We start from the raw sequence: 22,055 nt of genomic DNA, 5'->3' as shown, positions 1-22,055 counted from the left end.
GTTCGAACCTCCTTCAGTTTTAGGGTTGATCTTTAGAGTTAGGGTTTTCTAACCCCTTTGGAGAGTGATTATGTGAAGCAAATGGTCCCTCTTTGAGTTTGTGCCTTGGATCTGGACTCAAAGAGGTCCAGAGACCCTAACCCTTGGAGCTTTTTGGGTTATTATGGAGTTATTGGACCTAGGTTGTCATTTTTGGGACCAAATCTCCTTTTGATGCCTTGTGGGGGTTATAAAAGCATCAAGTTTCGAACTTTACGTGACATTCATGCTTGGGAAGGCCAGATCTATGGTTTGGGGAAGCAGATCTGACCTCAGAAGGTCAATAGAGTTTGTGCATGGCATGAACTCGCCGAGTTGTTCATGAGACTCGGCGAGTAGGGTTGGGGTTTCACGTAAATTGTTCAGCGAGTAGACTCGCCGGGTTGGGGGATGACCCAGTGAGTCAGGGAGAGTCAATAGGGGGCTGAGTCAAGCCGGAACTCGCCGAGTTGTTCTTGAGACTCGGCGAGTTGAGTCGTGGTGGCCCCGCGATTCATGTCAGGTGGAACTCGTCGAATTAGGGAAGTACTCGACGTGTCAAGAGAGGTTCCGAGGGAGTCAGTGAACACGTATAGACTCACCGTGTTGCTCTAGTGCACTTGTCGAGTCCGGTCAAAGTTGACCGTTAACCATTGACCAGAGTTGACCAGTGTTGACTTGATTGGGTTAGTCAACCTTAGTTGTGAAAGTGTTAATTAGAGATATATTGTGTTATAGGAGGATTATAGCTCGGGGGATCGAGCGCGAGTGATTTTCGGGATTTGCGAGTTATCGAGATACGCGAGGTGAGTCTTCTCACTATACTTTACCTTGAGTAGGTAATCGGAGTTATGTGACAGAGTATTTGTATGCTATATGTATGTTATGTGTTGTACTGCATTATTTCTATGTGATTTATGTTGTGCATGTTTATAGAGTTGGAACCGGAAGGTTCACAGAGATAGAACCAGAGGGTTCACAGAGTAGGGTCCACGGACCCACAGAGTTATAGCCTCGAGTTGCTAATATGTGTTATGTGTGGTATTTTGGGGAACTCACTAAGCTTTGTGCTTACAGTGTTTGGTGTTATTTGTTTCAGGTACTCGTGATGACCGTGGGAAGGCGCCGACTTGATCAGTACACACACAAGATTTTTTATGTTATGAGATCTTGGGATTTTTATATGACATGGATTGAGTTTCAAACATTGATGTTTTTATGAATATTAAATGAAATATGTTTTTATAAAATGCGAAAAATTGTTTTGAAATTTACGGTGTTACACACTTGCCAAATATACAAGAGATAGTGCGGATTCTTTATCAAGACAAACACTTCACACAATTGGTCTAAGTTTGTCTTTGTTTGATCCAAAACATCACAACTTACCAATTTCAAATGTACAAGAGTAGATAACCTTTTACTCTTACATTTGACCAGTGTTAATAATCCTTCTTTAAGATATATCACTCAAATTACAATCTTAGAGTATGACTCTAAGAATTGTTTTAGAACGAAGTATGACTCATCTTTTTGATTTAACCATTTCAACAATTCATGACTCCTCTTTTTAGTCATAAAAATGCACTAAGATGACCTTAGAGGATCAATTGTGATATGATATCTTAATCATTAAGATGACCATAAACATGATACTAAAGGACTCTCCCATCTTTTCAGATTTGAGAAACTTTTATCTTTCTGCCAAATTTGATTTTTCTTATTCTTTCTGCCATACATTGAAGTATTTTTCAATGTTTCAGAAATATAATTAAACTTCTAAGTATAACCATATTTACTAAGCTTTAGTAAATCATGAAGAATATTCTTTGTGGTGGACCTGACCAGCACACACCCAAGTGTACCCGATCCTTTGTCCTTCCCTTGACTAATATATACATGTGAACAAGGAATTTGTCTTAATTTTCCAAAGATAAAAATTCTCGTTCATCATACTATACAACTTGCATGATTCCAAGTTTCGGTCCAATTTAAACTTGGGTGATGAGAATCTTTCCTTATTTGGTAAAATTATACACTACCACAGACGAAAGAATCAAATCCATTTTCAATATTGCAATCAATGGAATCTTATAAGCAACAATTTTTCCACAAATGCCATTGTAAGGATACTTAAAATAAATGAAATAAAAAATTTTCCTTTTATTTTAAAACTTTTCGGAAAACCTTATCCTTACAATCCATATGAAAACCTTGTTGTTATCTATACCTAGGCAATATATCATAACTCTTAAGCAACAGCTCAAAAATTCTGATCACCGAACCATGTGATCGAAATCCATCTTCGCAATCAGAATCAGCATATACTTCCTTTAAGTTTCTTTACTTTTCTTTGATTAATAAAATATAAACATGTGACCCAGTCACATCATGTAATAAGAATCTCCAAGTAGGAACTTAATAGAGTTAGACAATGGACTTTACCTGAAATAAAGTCAAACTTATTGACTTTACCATCCTTAGGTAAGTTTGGCAGCTTCGTAACCAAAGCCCCTTCCTTTGGCAATAGAAATATATGGACCCTTAGGTAATAGTACATGGGACTATCTCAGACGTAGCCTTTCTCTTTACCATTTGGTCAACCAAGTTGACTATGGCCAATCCCTTTCCACTAGGAAGAGAATGCTTTTCTGGATTTCCTGTGTCACTATTGTCCCTGTCCATAAAGTTTTGGGAAGTTGATCTCCTAATCAAATTTGCTTTACTAGTACACCAAATCATTTCTGATTTAGCAGCACCAAGCAAATAGATAAGATCATTAAGTGTCTTGTCATAGTCTATTTCATAGGATTCCCAAAGGAATTCACTATGTGACTTAGAAAGTGATTGAACATCCACTTCCTCTAGACCTTGACACCCAACTCTCCCGGCTTGTCAATACGTGACTTCATCTCCAAGATTTGATCAAACATAGACCTTGATTTGCCAATAGGGCTTGAGTGACCTTGAACTTGTGGGTTAGAGAGAATAATTGGAGGAGGTGGAGGAAGTGAAGTTCCAAGAGATTTAGGAAGATCATAGATGTCTGAACTAGACATCTTTTGGGAGATGTTCAAGATAGTTGATCTAAAGTCCTTAATATAACACCCAATATGAAATATTAAGGCTAGGACCCAAAACAATATTTTATAACTTGGAAGAGGGATGCCGTAATCCAAGCTATAGAATATTTGAAGGTAGGTGAATGACGATTCACCAATTTCCACCATGAAAATGAAATAATTTAATTAGGTTTTACTTGGATTTGAAACTCCTAGATCTTTTGAGATTAATTGAACTTTTCAATGGCATGTTTCAATCTCGAGTGTGCCCTTTAGGTTTTGTGACTGGGATGCCGAGGATCACAAAACAAGGTGTGAAGTAACCATGCAAATTATTTGGTACCCTTAATTGTTTACCCCTCAATCGATGTGCCGGTTAACCACACACGCTCCATCGATACTATGATAAACATTAAGTTACCCTTTGCCTACCTTGTTAAGTCCAGGTTAGTGAGTCGGTTAACCACACACGCTCCACTAACGGCTTAAACAAAGTGCAAATTGTAATTTCATGGATTCGCACCTTATTCACATTTTCCTAAGTAACTAAGATTAGGAATTTATAAGTGTTTAGTTACTTAGTATTTATTATTAACACTTTTAATGAAGGGAGAATTATAGTCTTTGTCCTACTCGTTCGGCTAACGACCCTCCACCAGTCAAGGAAGCGGTGGGTGAGAGTGGACACCCCATAAACTGCCATTTTATAGGAAGTAACCTTATACCCCCTTATAGACCGGCTTCATGAAAGAGGCCTACTAACGGCAAGACTGACTTGCTCTTACACATATATATATTATTATTAACTTATAATATTATAAAGTATAAGGGTTGAATTTTAACTTTTAAAATTCTAAGGGCTAAACTTGGAATTAAAGTATTCATAAGAGAAAATTTTTCAAATTCCAAAACTTGAGGTCAAGTTTTGAAAGTATTCAAAACTAATTAATTCCATAACTTATGTGTTTAAAGTAGTTTTAATTAAAAACTCTTCAAGTTACGGAAGACTTTAAACTAATTAAGAAAGTGACTCTTCATAAGTCATAACTTATGGAAGCTTTATGAGTTTAACTAAGGTTACACATATTTTGTTAAATGAAGAGACTCTTGAACCTCCACAACTTGAGGACAAATTATAGAGTCATAAAACCATTTAATGAGAACAAGACTCTTCATTTTTGTAACCTATGACAATTTTTATGAGTTTTAAGAAACTTAAATGTGACTTTTCATGTAACTTGAGGACAAGTTACACAAACACATTTTAGAATCAACTTTTAGATTAAAATGGATTGAAAACAACTATTCAATTAAATTTTCTATTAATCTAAGCAACTCATATGAACAAAGATAATTCATATCAAACTTTTTCATGTAATTAGCATAACTTTTAAACTAATACAAAACATGAATCTATTGACAATTATCTTTGAAATTGGATTAGCATGAACATTACCACATCAAAAACAAGTTTACAAGTCCAAAAACATCTTAGGGTAATGTTCATAGTCCATTTCTAGCCAAAACCATCGAATGTATGATGTATGGGGGTCCAACTCATCAAGTGCACAAACAAACTCTACGAGTTGGATGCATTTTGTCTTGGACTCGGCGATTCCATCAGTGGACTCGGCGAGTCTGCTGAGCATACAACATAAAAATTCGATTTTTCAGCCAATTTTGCAAGTGTAAGAAGAAAACAAGCCTAGGCTCTGATACCACTGTTGGGTTTTGAGAATTCTAACACTCCTATGGTGTACATGCAACCCTATAAACCTTGGATCTATGTTTTCTCTATTGTACATGCAAATAAGAACTTTCCAAGGCTTTAATCCTAACTAGCATACTATGAGGCAACTATACTACAAAGACTAGTTAGATGACATACCTTTTGGTGTAGCTTGATGTCTTCAAGCTTTAAGTTCTTTGCCCCAATAGTGTGGAAGCCTCAAGTGGAATCACAAATCACCAAAACACCTTGGAAGAATTTGAGAATAAGAATCCTTTTGTTCTCTCTAGTGAAATCGGCTAGCCCTCTTAGTGTACCCACACTAGTGCCAATTCACCAACCAACGACATCTTTATATACTGTGTAGACTAGGGTTAAACCCATGACCTTTCATTTCATATGATCCATGGATTAAACACTCCATTTACTATCCATGAAAGCTTAGCCCAACCTAAATGAACTTGGCCCATCACACACATATATCTAAGAGTCCATATTTAATTAGTTCATTTTGATCACTTAATTAATTCTAAATTAATTCTTGATCAATACTAATTAAATAATATGATTCCATATTAATATATTAGAACTTATAATATATTAATATACTATTCTCAAAATATTATCCATATAAATTGTGTCGGTGAAGTGCAACCCAAATGGACCATGCCGGGTTGGGTCAAGTACATACCAAATATAGATATGGACTTAGACATTAATCCAACAAAAACCAGGGTGAAAACTAGAACAATTTATTGTTCACCGTCAATTCTTTATGGGTGTTGGATATTGGGTCTCACTTAGCACGTGGTAAACGAAACTAAGATCATCAACTCAGATGTTGTGTAACCATAAACCTCAGTTGTAAAGTCTGAGAGTCTCAAGGGTTATGATAATGAAACGAAATGAGATGGACAAATAATAAGAGGTGGTTAAAGAACCAAAGGTACCTCTGCTGTAATAGAGTGACCAAGTAGAAAACTCTTAACTCAATGTAAGAAGAGTAAGGTATCTCATAACTTGAATGATTTTCTCAGCCTTGTTGGGAAGGAATGATTGGTATAAATTGAATCATTAAGGCTTCACTCAAAGTCTTAGAGGCTTCGGTCGACATGCAACAGCATGCTTATAGGGGCACTTAGCTAGTACATAGATAGAAAGTTTATACCTGCCCCAGCTTCTTCATGAGATTAGATTGATGATACAAAGAAGTATTTTTGGATTTTAAGGAATTTTCTGAAAAGAAATAAAAACAGAAAAGAAAATATTTTTGTGTTTTGGGAATTTTCTGAAAAAGAGATAAAAACAGAAGTAAAAATATATTTTTTAAATTTTGTGAAAAGTAAAAGAAGAGCATAAAATAAATTACTTGAAAAGGTAGTGTACAAAAGATACAACTGAAACTTCACCATGAGATATGAGGCGAAATGGACCGAGCGTTTGGTTCATTTTGGTTCCCGAAAAATCAGGACCTAAAATAGACCAAGCGTTCGCTCTATTTCACTTTCCAACTTTTAATGAGGCGAAAGAGATTTCGGTACTGACTTAGCTTCCACAATTCCTAAGCCTTGTAAAATTTTGTTACAGCTTGCTTCAGGTAAGGCTTTTGTAAAGATGTCAGCTAGTTGATCAGTGGTTCGAACAAAATGGATTTCAACATTACGATCTTCCACGTGATCCTTGATGAAATGATACCTCAGTGCTATATGTTTTGTTTCTTAGTGTTGCACTGGATTATGACATATCCTTATTGCGCTTTCAGAGTCACAATACAAAGGGATTTTCTTCATGTTTAGGCCATAGTCTCTTAGTTGACTTTGTATCCTTATGACCTGTGAGGTACAAGACGCTACAGCTATGTACTCGGCTTCGGCTGTAGAATGATACACACATGTTTGCTTCTTTGATTGCCAGCTAACGAGTTTGCCATCAAGAAATTGACACTCGCTAGTTGTGCTCTTTCGGTCCAGTCCACATCCACCTATATATGCATCAGAGAATGCTTGTACAAAGAATCCTGATTTTACCTGGTACCATAAACCGAGAGATGAGGTTCCCTTTAGATATCGAAAAATATTCTTCACAACCATCATGTGAGGTTTGCGTGGATTAGCTTGAAACCTGGCACAATAATAGACAGAAAACATTATGTCTGGTCGACTAGCTGTTAGATACATTAAAGACCCTATCATTTGACGATAGAGGGTCATGTCAGCAGCCGGTTTTTTCAGAGAAGGTATTAACTTCATGACAAACGCCATAGGAACCTTCAATTTTGACTCTCCCAAGATTCCAAACATGGCTAGTAAGGTTTTCGTGTAAGTCTCTTTATTAATAAAAATGCCTTCGGGTCCTTGTCTAATATTGAAGCCAAGGAAAAAGTTAATTGGACCCATTTAACTCATCTCAAACTTAGTCTCCATTAACTTCCTAAATTCACCTGTTAAGCCAGGATTCGTGGAACCGAAGATGATATCATCGACATAAATTTGGACGATCATAAGGTGGTCACCTTCTTTCTTACGAAAGAAGGTTGGGTCAATCGAACCTTGTTTAAACTTAGTTTTAGAAATCGAGTAAGTGTTTCATAGTAGGCTCTAGGGGCTTGCTTTAGACCATAAACCACATTGTCTAGAATGTAGTAGTGATCTGGACACTTTTCGTTCACGAAACCAGGTGGTTGCTCTACATACACCATCTCTTCTAATTCTCCATTTAAGAATGAACACTTGACATCCATTTGGTATACTTCAAAGTTCTTATGAGTAGCATAGACCAGAAAGATACGTACCGATTCTAATCTCACTGCTGGAGCCAAGGTCTCTTCATAGTCTATTCCTTCTTCCTGACAATATCCCTTCACAACCAGCCTTGCTTTGTTACGAATCACATTCCCTTCTTTGTCCATCTTGTTTCTAAAAACCCACTTCAATCCAACCACATATGCATCTTTTGGTGTAGGAATCAATCTCCATACTTTGTTTCGCTCAAATTCATTGAGTTCGTCTTGCATTGCCTGTACCCAATCAGAGTGATCGAGTGCAGTGTTAACAGTCTTTGGTTCAACTTTGGATACAAACGGTTTAAACATGCAAAATTCCACTTAAGAGAATAATGTATTTTGCTTAGCTTTCAGTTGAGAACATGTGAGAACTCTTTATGAAGATTCACCAATGATTTGATTCTTTGGATGATCTTTTGTCCATTTGGTGAGGGGAGGGTAATTTGGATCATAGGAGGGATCCAATTCATCATTTACTTCTTCTTCGAATTCTGACTGTGTATCATCATCATCATTGGTAATTACATTCTCCCCTTCGAATGATGAAACAGTTTCGGCTTCAGTTTGAAAATTCTCCCCCTCGACTGGAAGTTCATTGGGTACGGTAGTTGATGGGTTCTCCCCTTGGATAGTAGACTGGGAAGATTCACTTGGCTCTTGAGATTTAGTAGATTCTTGAGATCCACTTGAACTTGAAGGTTCGCTTCCCATGATTTTAGTAGCTTCGTCAATTACCTTCTTCAGATTATCTACTTTGTTGTCAGACGCTTTCGCTTCAGAGAGAATAGCAGTCTCTGGTTCATCAAAGAGCTTCACATATTCTTCAAATAAGTTGAAGATGGGAACCTGTGACAACCCGAAATTTCTATCATGTACAATTATTCAAATCAATCAAGGTTAGACTCATTTTTCTATCTTATGGCATTGTTTAAAGTCAATTTGAGTGCTCTAAACCTAGTATAACCAAGGTATGGGGCTAAGGATGAGCGTAGTAGAGTTCAACACCTTTCACTTGAGCCAAACACCCCTTTATTGGGTGTGTGCGGCCGCACACATGGGTGTACGGCCATACACCCATCCTAACCGTACACTCATGTGTATACATGGTTTATTCTTCCATCTTTCATCACTTTACACACTCCTAATCCAAGAAATCAACTTCTCTCTTAAGTATCATCCAATTTTCCTTCTAGATCTTCAAGTTGTCAGTGTTTCTTTCTATGATTTGTTGATTCATTACACTATCTAGTAAGGATCTATCATTTCATCTATGAAATTACTCCTTTTGTTCAGATCTTCAAGTGTTCTCCAAGAACACCAAGAACACCTACTATGTTTTTGGACCTCAAGCACCCCTAAAGGCTTCTATATTGTAAGTACCACTCCTTGTGCTTGTGATTTACTGAAAGTATTCCTTAGAAATCACCGAAACAATGATCATCAAGGAGTGTACGGCCGTACACACCCCATGTGGCCGTACACCCCTTTTTTTAGTGTTATTTGACTTCAAACACAAGTTCTAAGATAGCACATGATCAAGAACACCTTGGGAATGCAAGTTAGGACCTTGTAATACACCTTTGACCACTTTTACATGAACATCAAGGGTGTACGGCCGTACACTCCTTGTGTGGCCGTACACACCCTTTTAAAGGCGCAAAATAGCATCAAACTTCCATTACGGATAAGCAATGGTCAAAACACCCTCCCTAGAACTTTCCTAAGGCTTGGAAACACATTTTTGGAACACTTCATAGTGAGTGTGAGGCCGCATACACACCTGGCCGCACACTCTGTCCGTACACACACAAAACCCACGATTTTGTGGCCTTACACTCCAATATAGGGCCGTACACTCCTTATGTGCAACCATATGTGTTGGTAACACTTAATTCTCAGTGTTTTTATGTCCCTAAGGCATGTCCTTATCACTATTAGTGGTTATATACATTAAATGTATTCATATATGTGTAATTATATGTTAAATAGGATTCGTTTGTGCTTAAGACTCCAATTGACACCCAACAATCTTATATCGATCTTTCATTCGAGTTACTCACTACAGGTGAGTTCATACCCCTTAACTTATCTTTTAAATGATTTTAAATGCTTTTATGGGGGGGGGGGAATACAAGTAGAAAACATATTAGTTATAAAATCAATCACATGTGATTTATAACTGTGTTTCAAACAAAGGATTCATATACTTCAAACTGTGTTTAAAACAAAGGATTTCATATACTTTAAACTGTGTTTCAAACAAAGGATTTCTTATACTTTAAATTGTATTATCAAACAAACTGCTTTTAAATCGTTTTATAGACTGACATCAAGTCATTAATATTTATTGTTAAACTCTTCAAATGTATTAACAAACCTTCTTTTAAAGTTATATATTGTCAAAAGCATGTCTATATATGTATAGTTATATAAGTAATGTTTAAAGGACTTAGGACTGATAACTCGCTTTATTTCTTTTTACTTGTTTGGATGTGGCCTTAGGGTATCAGCTATCTGTCCGAATGTCGTTTAAATATTATTTATATATTATGTATACATATGTAGATATAAAAGTACTATCAATTAGTCCAGTACCTTTGGGTAGCAAAGGTATACAATCATTCATCCAACAACATAAATCAGTAGTAAGCTATAATAGGTATAGTTTAGGAGAACACTATCACTATAACAGAGAATACTATACATACAATACTATTACTAAATCAAGTATACTATAACAAGATTCAAGATAACATAATGTGAGATAGTACTTCATGACACAGCAACCATTTTCTTGCATCACGTTTTGTAACCAGAATCTCCTGGAGGGAGAGCGTGAGTTTGCGTATAGATCTATACTGGATTGAATATCCTACACCTTGTTGTTCGCTACAGTGGGACTTGCAAGTCTACGGGTGTAACACCCCAAATTTCAAGGCCAAAAATTTCGTTTTTAAACAAATTATAACATAAAAACCATCGTTATAAAAACATTCATAATGATATCTCATGGCATAACCAATGTCTCAATAATACAAAACAAGTCACCATAAAAACCATTTTGTCAAAAGTGAAATAAATCAGAGTACATTCCCAGGAAACTCCATGCGGAAAACATGTGTGTGGGTGTGATGCGCTGCTACACCGCTGACTCCTTCCCCTTAGACGAAGAGGTACCTGAAACCAAAACTGAAACTGTAAGCACAAAGCTTAGTGAGTTCCCCCATGATACCCATAACACATAATCATCGGTATCTTTCAACCGGTAACCGGGAGCTACCCTCCCCTTCGGTATCTTTCAACCGGTAGCCGAGAGCTACCCTCCCCCTTGGTATCTTTCAACCGGTAACCGGGAACTATCCTCCCTTCGGTATCTTTCAACCGGTAACTGGGAGCTAGTCTTCCCTTCGGTATCTTTCAACTGGTATCCGGGAACTAACCTCCCCTTCGGTATCTTTCAACCGGTATTTGGGGACTATTTCAACCCTATCCCTATCACATATTACAGGTCATAAACATGTTGGTTTCATAATAACATACATAAGCATATTGAGTCACATAATGACATATCATAATCGTACTACTATACGTACATGGGTTTTATCCGGCACACCACTCCCTCTGAAGTCCTTCACCCCGTGAAAATCCGGCGCACCACTCCCTCTGAAGTCCTTGAAGGACAGTGTGCGCATACACGCCTGGCCAGACACCAAATCACTCTTGAATGCTCGGAGGCGATCCTCCATCAGCTCGATGATCCCCTCCTTGATCGACCTGAATATGACCCGGGTCGACTCAAGGATGCCTCTCGTAATCTCAGACGCGATGAGCTCGCATAATCCATCATCAACCTGCTCGGATCTCACGCCCAAGCCCGATCCTGATCCTGATCCTGACCCAGATCCTGAGCCTCCTGCTCCATGTCATGTGACCACCAAACACAAAAATGTCAGGATCAAAACATACCCCGAGAGGTCTCACACATTATCCAAGATTCTATGTCGACCCTCCTTGACTCGAGTACGGATCCTCTGCTTTCAGTAGTACGGGCCCATACTACCTTCCACATCTATCCGTACATTCCTCAAGGATTGCTTCGATTTCACTAAGTCCCTTAACCAATATCCCATTCCAACTATTCTCATCCTAGGCTTCCCTAGGGCACTTTCCAACCTACTCTTCGCCATCAGCTGCACCAGGAGTCCTTACCACCCTCCCCTAACTAGCTTGCGGATACTATTACATATCTGCTCGCTAGTCAGTTGAAGTTAGCCAGGACCCCTATAGCACAAAGCAAGAAACATTCGTGCATCGAGTAACCATATCAAGCATTACCTACTAGGCCATCCTACTGCTGACTAGGTAGTCCTAGCATACAGCTCATACAACAGGCATATAAGGCATCCATCCTAGATCCTCAGCCCTAATCTAGCATGTAGTTCTCGAAACATATATTAGGCATAAAAGGCATCCTCCTAGATCCTTAGCCCTAATCTAGCATGCAGTTCTCAGAGTCATATATCATATAACATAACATAACAAGTATGGGTATCTTGGGGAAAACTTACTTGAGCTCGGCTGGTCGCACGCATCACACACCTTGTTCTTTCTCCATCTCTTTTTCTTAAATTTAGAAAACCGTTTGCTTTTTTTAATCCTTTAGCCCCACAGTTTGAGTCCAGACACCCCGAGGGTGTGTCCGAATTCCTCAAACCAGGGCTCTGATACCAACTTGTAACACCCCAAATTTCAAGGCCAAAAATTTCGTTTTTAAATAAATTATAACATAAAAAGCATCGTTATAAAAACATTCATAATGATATCTCATATCACAACCAATGTCTCAATAATCCAAAACATGTCACCATAAAAACCATTTTGTCAAAAGTGAAATAAATCAGAGTACATTCCCAGGAAACTCGATGCGGAAAACATGTATGTGGGTGTGATGCGCTGCTACACCACTGGCTCCTTCCCCTTAGACGAAGAGGCACCTGAAACCAAAACTGAAACTGTAAGCATAAAGCTTAGTGAGTTCCCCCATCATACCCATAGCACATAATCATCGGTAACTTTCAACCGGTAACCGGGAGCTACCATCCCCTTCGGTATCTTTCAATCGGTAGCCGGGAGCTACCCTCCCCTTCGATATCTTTCAACCGGTATCCGGGAACTAACCTCCCCTTCGGTATCTTTCAACCGGTATCTGGGGACTATTTCACCCCTATCCCTATCACATATTACAGGTCATAAACATGTTGGTTTCATAAAAACATACATAAGCATATTGAGTCACATAATGACATATCATAATCGTACTACTATACATACATGGGTTTTATCCACCCCTTCGGTATCTTTCAACCGGTAATCGTCCTCGATATCTTTCAACCGGTAACCAGGGCTAATGTGACCTACTACTACTTAACACATACTCAACACATATATAACAACCAGACAATTATCACATAGATAACCGTCTCGACCATAATCACCTACTCGTGGGCAGGCATTGGTGCCTTAGACCCACCCCTACAGGAAGGTAACTCACCTCGTAAGGCTGACTACTGAAAAGATAATCGACAGATGTCTGACTGCTGCTCCAGTGATCCTCCAGCTATAATCCCCATAAAACACTTACTCAGAAACTGATAATTGTTCTTAGGGTAAAATGACTATTTTACCCCTGACCAAGTCAAAGTCAAAGTCAAAGTCAACTTCCAGTTGACCTGACTCGCCGAGTTGGGCCTCCAACTCGTCGAATCCCTACCCTTCATCTATCCTTCTCCACGCCTCTACTCGTCGAGTTTAGCAATGACTCGACGAGTTCTCCTTCTAAAACAACCTCGAATGAACCTTCATCCGACTGATCGAGTTGCATGAACAACTCGTCAATTTCATCCTTATCCTACAAACAAGTCCTGACCTTGACTCGCCGAGTTGTATGAACAACTCGTCGAGTTCATCTTCAACAGTTGGGAGACTACCTTGGACTCGTCGAGTCTGCTCATGCACTCGTCGAATCCTATGAACTCCAGGTCTATGGCTTAGTCCAATGTGTCAGGTCACTCCCCCAGACCCTTCCAAGGCCATTCTAACACTTACTGGGTTCCTTTGAACCCTAACAGAAAAGGGAAGTCAAGCCTCGGACTTGCCGAGTCCCAAGAACAACTCGCCGAGTCGAGGTTGTCCAAGTCTCATTTCTTGATTTTGGATGTACAACACTTGTCCAAATGATAGATCTGGGCTCCTAAGATCGATCTAGCACGTAAAGTTACGAACTTTACGTGCATCCATAGGATTATGAACTAAAAAGTCCCTAAGAGAAGCTCTTGAGTTGCATGAGGCTTTCCATGGGTGCAAAGGCAGTCCCTTTCTGCCTTCTAACCCTTAAATGTAACGACGTAAATTTTCAAAACAATTTTTCATTTTTAAATCATACCTTTAATCATCCACAAAAAAAACAATATCAAACAAAATGTATCCAATATCATCATAACAAAACAAATCCCAGAATCTCAAAACATAATCTCTATGTGTGTGTACGGATCATGCTGACGCCTTCCCGCGATCCTCACTAGTACCAGAAACACATAACACAACAATTGTAAGCATAAATGCTTAGTGAGTTTCCCCAAAATACCACATACAACACATACGCCTTTCTAGGCCATAAATCTTTCGGACCTTCCGGTCCAAGTGTCTCAGGGGACTTCCGTCCCAAATCCCGGTAGACCTTCTGGTCCTACCCGTATCGACCTTCCGGTCCATAACCTCCCGACCTTTCGGTCGATATCATCTTGACCTTTCGGTCCTTATCATACATAACATTCATAGCACATACATATCACATAACAGCATACAGCACATACATCTTATAGAATATAAGACCTTCCGGTCACACATAGGTACCCTTCCAGGTACAGTATAGTGAGAAGACTCACCTCAATGAAGTCGGATAAACTCTCGTGCTCAACGTCCCGACCTAGCCTCCTCCTATCACTCAAATAACATTTGCGATCAATATTCTCTCATAGTCCCATTTCTAAAGATTGGGTAGAAGGCCATTCTACCCCTCCCTGAACTCCCTTGAATCAGTCTTGACCAAAACCCTAAGGTTAACGGAAGTCAACGGTCAAACTTTGACCTGAATCATCGAGTGCACATGGGCGACTCGGCGAGTCCAAGTGGGTCCTCTGAATCCTTCTAGCCTCTCTTGGCACGTCGAGTCATCCCTCCACTCGACGGGTTCCTCCTGTCACGAATCATGGGGCAACCCCGACTCGACTCGTAGAGTCCACTTATGAACTCGGTGAGTTGCTTCCATGCTCACACTCAAATGACCTTCTGAGGTCAGATCTGCTTCTCTAACCTATAGATCTGACCTTCCCAAGCATGACAATCACGCTAAAGGTTCGAACTTTAGGCCCATGCATCAAACTATCACCTCTATATGCCAAAATAACCCTTAATATGATAACCTAAGCCCCAAACTCATAAAGGACTACTTAAAGTTGGAGAATAGGGACTCTCTGTGTAACACCGAAAATTTCAAAACAATTTTTCATTTAAAAGTAATCGTTTAATTCTTAAAAACACTTTGCTTAAAATCTCATTCATAGTCGAATTACAAAACATAACTCCATTTTCACTTGCATAATAAACTAGGATCCTCAAAACATGACTCTTTCTCTGGTGTGTACAATCGAGCCGGTGCCGTCCCGTGATCCTGAGAGAAACCTGAAACACATAACACAAAACACTGTAAGCACGAAGCTTAGTGAGTTCCCCAAAATACCACACATAACACATATTAGTCACTCGAGGCCATAACTCTGTGGGTCCGTGGACCCTACTCTGTGAACCTTCCGGTTCTAACTCTGGGAACCTTCCGGTTCTAACTCTGTAAACATGCACAGCATAAATCACATAGAAATAATGCAGTACATCACGTAACATACCCAGCATACAAATACTCTGTCACATAACTCTGGTTACCTACTCAAGGTATAGTATAGTGAGAAGACTCACCTAGAAATCAGAAAGCAATTATCTACACATGCGAACCTCGGACTTGCCACCGCCTAACACATAAGGCAAATATCTCTAATTAGTACTCGAAGTCCCAACTCTAATTAACCGGCGATTACTCTTTCCCTCTCTAGTCAGGTAATGGGTAAAAGACCATTTTACCCCTCCCTGACCTCTATTACCTCTGTTGACCAAAACTCCCAAAGTCAACATAAGGCAACTCAAGTCAACGGTCAACACTGACCAGACTCGGCGAGTGCACTAGAGCGACTCGGCGAGTCTATACGCGTTCACTGACTCCCTAGGATCCTCTCTTGACGCGTCGAGTACTCCCCTGACTCGACGAGTTCCACCTGGCATGAATCGCGGGGCCACCACGACTCAACTCGCCGAGTCTCAAGAACAACTCAGCGAGTTCCAGCTTGACTCAGTCCACCTGTCAACCCTCTATGACTCTCCCTGACTCACTGAGTCAACCCTTAACTCGGTAAGACCACTCGTTGAGTGGTTATGGACAATCTTCATGCTACTCGCCGAGTCTGTTCTTCGGACTCGGCAAGTCTAAGCCATGCATGAACTCAAACTCACTCCTGAGGTCAGATCCGTTCCATTAACTCATAGATCCAGTCCTTCCAAGCACATTTATCACGTAAAGTTACAGTCTTTGTGCTCATGCAAAGGTCCAAAGGCCTTATTTGATGATATGGTCTCTAGAATGCTATTCTAAGCTCATGGCCTCCATTAACACTCATAAAGCTTGAGGGAAAAGAGTCTCTGGACCTTTTTGGGTCCAGATCTAAAGCATCAACACAAAAAGAGGCCAATTACTCCATGAATCATTCCACAAAGAAGCCCTAACTCTAAGATTTACTCCAAGGGCTGAGAAAGGAACGAATGGTTACCTCAAATGAAGTCTCTAGACTCAGGAATCACTGGATTAGCACCTCCTTTGGTCTCCTCTTGCCTTGATCCTCTTCTATATGCAAAATCACCCACAAATAATCAAGGATCTTCCTCTTTTCTCTCACAAGACGCTCCAGGACTCTTTTAGGGTTCTCTCTGGGGTTGGTGGCCGCAAATGACGGCTATAAGCCCCTTTAAATAGGTCTCATACCCTGAAATTTAGGGTTTCATTAAACAGCGTGGACTCGCCGAGTCCGAACGCGAACCCTTTCCCAAACCGCGATCATACTCGGCGAGTTTGAGCTCCAACTCGCCGAGTCTCCTCACAAAACACCAAAATTAAGAAGAATAAATAATACTTGGGAATCCGGGCTGTTACAATTCTCCCCCATTAGAACTAGACTTCGCCCTCGAGGTGTTGCTCTGCAAATAACTCTGGATGCTGCTCACGCATCTCAAGCTCCGGCTCCCAAGTCATCTCGAACCCCTTACGATGCCGCCACTGAACCAAAACCAAGGGTATCTCCTTGTTCCTCAAAACCTTGATTTTCCGATCTCCGATTTCCACTGGTCTCTCAGCATAATTCAGGCTCGCATCCACCTGAATATCCTCTAATGGAACCACTGCCGACTTATCGGCTATACATTTCCTCAGTTGCGACACATGAAAAGTGTCGTGAATCTGCCCCAACTCTGCTGGCAAATCCAAACGATAGGCTACCCAGCCTACCCTCGCGATCACTCGGAATGGACCAATATATCGGGGCCCCAACTTTCCCCTCTTCCTGAATCGAATCACTCCTTTCCAAGGAGAGACCTTCAGGAGTACAAAGTCACCGACCAACAATTCGAGCTCGGACCGGCGCCTATCCGCATAACTCTTCTGGCGACTCTGAGCGGTCAACAACCTCTGTCTGACCTGTTGTATCTGCTCTGACGTTTGAAGCACGATCTCTGTACTTCCCATCACACGTTGCTCTACCTCTCCCCCGCAAATGGGGTCCGATACTCCCTTCCCTACAACAGCTCAAAGGGTAGCATACTGATGCACTAATGATGGCTGTTGTTGTAGGAAAATTCTGCCAAGGGCAAATACGGGCCACAATTCCCCCCCCCCCCCCCCGAAATCTAATACACATGCCCGAAACATATCCTCGAGCATCTGAATCGTTTTCTCGCTCTGAAGTGTCCGCAGACATCACCATGGTAAACTCTAGCTCATTCCTCATATTCATCTTCGATACCGAGCAACAGGTCAACTTTTGGCCCCACAGCTGAACCCCCAAAGGTCACATATAACATGATCCAAAACATCTCACTAACTTCCTCCCCGTGACCACTATCACGGCCCAGTGACACGCAAGTCATGAAATTCCCTTTTTCCTCATAAAAAAATACAATCCAATCGAAGATCGACTCAGCTCTAACCTCTGGCGTCTGCTGCGCATATTCTCCCGCGCGCCTCGCTGACCCTCCGACAGAAACGGAGACCCCAGTCTCGCCCCGGTTTAACCACTAGGCACCAAAAGCTCAACACTAGGGCTACTCAAGCCTAAAACTCTTCTGCATCATGCACTTATCGGAGAACACTCCATCATCACACTCTTTTGCCGTCTAGTGGGTACTATGGCTTCCCACAACATTACGATAGCCTCTGACTAGTGAGTACTACGGCTCCCCGTAGTATCACAACGCCAACTAACTAGTGAGTACTACGGCTCCCCGTAGTACCACGACTCCCTCCCTCTGACTTGTGAGTACTACGGCTCCCCGTAGCATCACAACACCCTCTGATTGGCAAATACTATGGCTCCCAGTAGCATCACGACTCTCTCTCTCTCTCTCTGACTTGTGAGTACTACGGCTCCCCGTAGCATCACAACACCCTCTGACTGGCGAATACTACAGCTCCCCGTAACATCACGACTCTCTCTCTCTCTCTCTCTCTGACTTATGAGTACTACGGTTCCCCGTAGCATCACAACACCCTCTGACTGGTGAATACTACAGCTCCCCGTAGCTTCACCCTATACTCTCATTATCATTACAACGCCACACTATGTTCACTAACTCATGCACCGAAGACTATCATATATAGTTACACACACTTGCCCCGAAATGCATTACAGACTCTGGCGGCAACCGCCATAACACAGAACCTACCTCTGCGGAGATCCACTTCCTTAAATAATCCCTCTTGATGACAATACACGAAGGGCTCCCACTGGAACCGTGGATACATGATACATCACTAGTCATCTTAAACCCAAGACTCTAAATAACTTCCAAAATTGGGACGCTGTACGCGGAAACCACGGAACACCCTAACAGAGCATCACAATGTCCTGCCTCTACCACTGATTCCCTGACTCCCAGCACCATACACATACAACAATACATTTCCTATGAATCCCATAATAATTTCCTATTTCACTCAATGCGCAACTTCAGTGCATCCAAACACTCAATTGGAATACAAGGAAGGCGCTAACCCTTCAGAACACACTGATAATCCTCCGAAACCCTTTCCACTACTGCTCAAAATCCAAGCAAGAATACACATCCCAACCTGGGAGTTGGCTACACGACAATCTTCTACCCATATTTCAACCCAGAAGTTCTCAACTGCCCATACCATCATTATGAGTCTTCCACTTGAAACGACTCTGACCACCACCAGATTCCTGACCATTGACCACCCGCCGTGGAGACACCCATCCTTCTCTCAGGCAAACACCACATGCATTATCTCGCCCTGCACCTTTCCTTGATCACCAATGACCCTGATCTCATGAATTCAAGCCGCATGTTTCTGCATCCAACCCCTAACCGCTCTTGCACAAATCTCTGGTTCTCTCAATAAACCACCCGGTTCTCCCCCACTTAGGGCTCGAACCATCACTATCTGACACATCAACAACCTCACGAACTATTTTCACCAGCAATAATGCACCTGCCCCTGGAAGGTGCTACACAACGCCCGATAATCCCCTTTAAGGAAATCAATCGATCTCATCACTCTGAACATCAGATGAAATCCTCAAGAACTTCTCGTCACGACTGCCTCTAGTCGTTCCAAACAACTCAACTGTCCAATAACATCACTGACTCATAGATTGGACCACGAAATCATCATACTCCCCCACCTCGACTCATCAACCGACGTTCCAACACATGGATCATCCCAAGAACAGGGACCCACTCCCATATTCGATACCCAACATAGATAGAAAAACCACTACACTGATTAACTCGACTGGACTCCCCACTGGTACCTCTACAATACGCCCTACTATACTCAAATAGGTGTAACGTGGTCCTCGACTATCTCAGTCCCAACTAACTATCTGCTCATGGTAAATCACTGTCTCGTAGCACACATGTTACCTGATACTCTGATGGAAAATCATCATCAATGGCAATCTGTAGGGTTTTACCCCCAAACCCGAAACTTAAACATCAGGCCTCTCATGTTCCGCACACGAACATAAATAGCACCACTCAGTTCATAGAAGGTGACATCCCCTTTATCGACTGATTGCTCAACTCAGACCGAAATTCTCCCCTCCCTCTAACTCCTTACCAAAATACTCTGATAGGCTCTCGACCTCCCTCTCAAGGGATGCCTCTTCGAACTCATTCATGGCCCACAGGCCTAAAACCCATAGCGTCCAATATCTACCTCATCAATCATGACCGGATAACCGGAGAACCACAAGCATCATTCACTACGAACCATGGTACTCTTCCCATGACATCTCTTCTCAATATGCTCCGGTGTATGGTACCCGAACCATAGCATCACTCCTCCATCTGCTCCGATGTATGGTACTCGAACCATAACATCATTCCTTCATCCGCTTCGATGTATGGTACTCGAACCATAACATCACTCCTCAATCTGCTCTGATGTATGGTACTCGAACCATAACATCACTCCTCAATCCGCTCCAATGTATGGTACTCGAACCATAACATCACTCCTCAATCTGCTCCGATGTATGGTACTCGAACCATAACATCACTCCTCAATCCGCTCCGATGTATGGTACTCGAACCATAATATCACTCCTCAATATGCTCCGATGTATGGTACTCGAACCATAACATCACTTCTCAATCTGCTCCGATGTATGGTACTCGAACCATAACATCACTCCTCAATCTGCTTCGATGTATGGTACTCGAACCATAACATCACTCCTCAATCTGCTCCGATGTATGGTACTCGAACCATAACATCACTTCTCAATCCGATCCGATGTATGGTACTCGAACCATAACATCACTCCTCAATCTGCTTCGATGTATGGTACTCGAACCATAACATCACTCCTCAATACGCTTCGATGTATGGTACTCGAACCATAACATCACTCCTCCATCCGCTTATTAGAACCTTCATAATACTCCCTGTATCAATTATGGGTCCTCTGCTTTCAGTAGTACGGGCCCATACTACCTGCCACATTATACCCATACTTTCCACACGGACTATCCCGGAGCTCCTAAGTAGCTGCTCGACCTTCTCGTTCACCAATTCCATCGTGCGTTCGCTTCCCATCGAAATTCTCTACTCTGCCAGCGCACTCATCTGGCTAAGGTTACTCCCTAGGCTCTTCCTAGATTCCCACACTTCTCTGCCATCAGCTGCTGAAGAGCTCCTAATGATGCCAGCCATCTACCTCCTGAATATCGTCATATTCGCTTGGTAGTTGAATCCCATCATCGAGAGTTCCACAAAGCACGAAGCAAGCAGCATTCGAGCATCGAAGAATATATATGACTCACTCTGGGTGATAACTCCGCTTGCTCTGCTCATCCTCGAAAGTACCACCGAACTCTGCAACTCTTCCCCTCGCGGGTTTTAACTATTCTTTCTCTAAGTACCACGATACTTATCTAGGTATCTCCCCTAGATTACTCCTCTACTCAAATCCCCTAAAGGATTCCAACTAAATATTCTCACTCATCACATACTCAAAAGCACATCGCATATAACAACAATTCCTAGGCTAAGGCATCACAAATCAGGCCACTCTAGTCCTAAGATATGGAATACCTAGCCTGTCTCTAGCATGCAATAATATCTCATCAAGTGCATCATAAATATCTCATAACACAAAAGTAAGGGTATTTTGGGAAATCACCGTTCGGGCTCTGGCTGATTGTACACACTTCTCTTTCTTGCTTTCTCTTTGAACTCTTATTCGCTTTAGAAAATTATTTCTTTGAAAACTTTTCTTACTTCCTCAGTTTGAGTCTAGATTTACCCGAAGGCGCGTCCGAATCCCTCAAACCAAGGCTCTGATACCAACTTGTAACACCGAAAATTTCAAAACAATTTTTCATTTAAAAATAATCGTTTAATTCTTAAAAACACTTTGCTTAAAATCTCATTCATAATCGAATTACAAAACATAACTCCATTTTCACTTGCATAATAAACTAGGATCCTCAAAACATGACTCTTTCTCTGGTGTGTACAATCGAGCCGGTGCCGTCCCGTGATCCTGAGAGAAACCTGAAA

The sequence above is a fragment of the Lactuca serriola genome, chromosome 8 (genome assembly GCF_051521515.1).
Source record: "Lactuca serriola cultivar US96UC23 chromosome 8, Lser_US96UC23_V15, whole genome shotgun sequence".
Lineage (NCBI taxonomy): Eukaryota > Viridiplantae > Streptophyta > Magnoliopsida > Asterales > Asteraceae > Lactuca > Lactuca serriola.
The sequence above is the reverse complement of the archived record's forward strand: the minus strand, read 5'-3'. Positions refer to the sequence as shown.